Genomic DNA, 2089 nt, shown 5'->3' with positions numbered 1-2089 from the left:
CTTTTTATTCTCTCCGTAAACATTTCTTTCTTTTTTCTAACCTTACCTCTGTATGCTATTACCTTATATTTTTATTTTTTTTATATAAAACACAATATGACAGATTGACAGATGATTTAGAATTATTCTGAAATATAATGAATACTAAGTGTGTTACATATTTGAAACTCAGCTAAAGTGTGTGTGTGTGGGTATGGGTATATTGCTATGTAAAATTACTTTGCTTAAGGCAGATAGACAGTTGTATCTGGTTTTTTCTCTCTCAAAATCATCAAAGAGCTACTTTGAAGACATAGTCTTCCAATTTACCGTTACGCGGTTAATTTTTTACCCTGTGTCTTTAATCAAAGGATTACTCTGAGAGTACAAGTATGAACAATTCCATGAATATGTAGCGAATCTGGATTGGGTCGATCATCGGCCACCAGGTAGCTCAATTGGTAGAGCGTCCGTCTCGAGTTCGGACGGTCCCGGGTTCAAACCCCGGTCTAGCCGTTACATTTTCTCTTTCTCCGGTTACAAATCTAATCAATTCGTTACGTCCACAAAGTAGCGCACACAAGGGTGTCAATTCTGTCAGGGTGAAGATATTTAGAAGAAATGCATATCCAGAATGCGCGAATGCAACGCTTAGAATTTTGGGAGATGCCAATCTCCCTATCGTTACAACAGGGAGCGGAGTGTTAGTCATACAATCCCTACCAAACATGCATTCATCAAGGAGCTGATAAATTATGATAGAAGTCTTATCGCATTACTTAAACTTTCGTATTTTATATCAACGCAGACGCTAAGGTTCTACTTACACGTACATGGAATGTCACTTCGAGGCTCTGCTAATACGTAACCGAGGCGATCTAGGTTCGACCACAGTCCGATAAGATTGTATCAAAATAGGTTACATTCCTGATATGACTCCATTGCTATGATCCGAACCGAGCGATTTGTGAATTGGGCTATTCATTAGTAAAATTTTATCTAAATTGCTCGGGAGGTTTCGATAAGTGAACTTACCGATATATATACGCTTGTTGTGAGTCATTAGGGAAACAGCCCCCATTGTCAGCAGTTTGTATAGATTATTTCTGATGTTAATAGGTACAGTTACATACTAAAATACCGTATTAAATGTATTTACATTCCAGACAACAATGTTATTAGTAATACCAGGCCTGTCCCGAATTGATATATCAATAAATTCGTATATTACAGCAATACGAAAGCCAATGCTAGGCTTCTATGTATACCATCATGTGAAGCTGTCAGTGTGTTACACGTATGGCAAAACTAAGTACATTTGTAGCAATTGGGTTTACAGGAATTTCGCAAAATTAGAAAGTAGTGAGGTCATGATTTCCTTTCTACCCTCCCAAAGGAAACTTTCTCCCTTTTAGTAATTTTACAATTGAGTTTTCCTCGTTATTTTTTTTCTTTTAAAAACCTCCTATATTAATCTCGCGGTGAAAAGAATCAATCAGAAATCATTCGGTAATTTCCGTCATAGTTTGAATTTGACGTCACGCCACGAGTGCATTCGGCTAACCTCGGCTGATTCCGGTACCCTTAATTTGATGTAGGTACGGAATCTGCGGACTTGTGACGAGTGGCCACGAGTGGTTCCGAATACTTGAAATAGTGTGACGGTAAGACCGAACAGTTTCGGATTGAATGCGTATGTGAAATAGTTCTACCCGTCATAACTCGGCAAATTCCGTACCTTCATGAATCAATTGATGAATGATACCGGAATTAGCCGAGGTTCGCCGATTGGAAAAGTTCTTGCTGCTGCTGTTTTATAACAACACTTTTGGTTGGTGGGTGTATCTGGAAATTTAAATATACATATACGAATCATCAGAGATTACTTATATAGATATCAATCAAGGAACTCGTGCGATCGTGTAACGAAATATCCAAATACCATTGTGACATTGCACATTTTGCACGAAATTTTGGAAAACGTATACATGTGGGTCAATAATTTAAAACCCAGAAAACGTGAGCTGTTTTAAACCAACAATTGATCATTTATTAAAAGGCCGATAATAAATAGGGGAAAATTGCAAAAAAATGTGTTTCAGGTTTTATC

At 37.5% G+C, this 2089-nt stretch overlaps 1 non-coding gene across 1 annotated transcript; it reads left to right on the top strand.

The window, feature by feature from the left end:
* Positions 1 to 422: 422 nt before the first annotated feature.
* On the top strand, positions 423 to 495 carry Trnas-cga. Its single transcript has one exon. It is a non-coding gene; the product is annotated as a tRNA-Ser (tRNA).
* Positions 496 to 2089: the final 1594 nt, after the last annotated feature.

The sequence above is a fragment of the Mizuhopecten yessoensis genome, unplaced genomic scaffold (assembly GCF_002113885.1).
Source record: "Mizuhopecten yessoensis strain PY_sf001 unplaced genomic scaffold, ASM211388v2 hete_36125444, whole genome shotgun sequence".
Classification (NCBI taxonomy): Eukaryota; Metazoa; Mollusca; class Bivalvia; order Pectinida; family Pectinidae; genus Mizuhopecten; species Mizuhopecten yessoensis.
The sequence above is the reverse complement of the archived record's forward strand: the minus strand, read 5'-3'. Positions and strand labels throughout refer to the sequence as shown.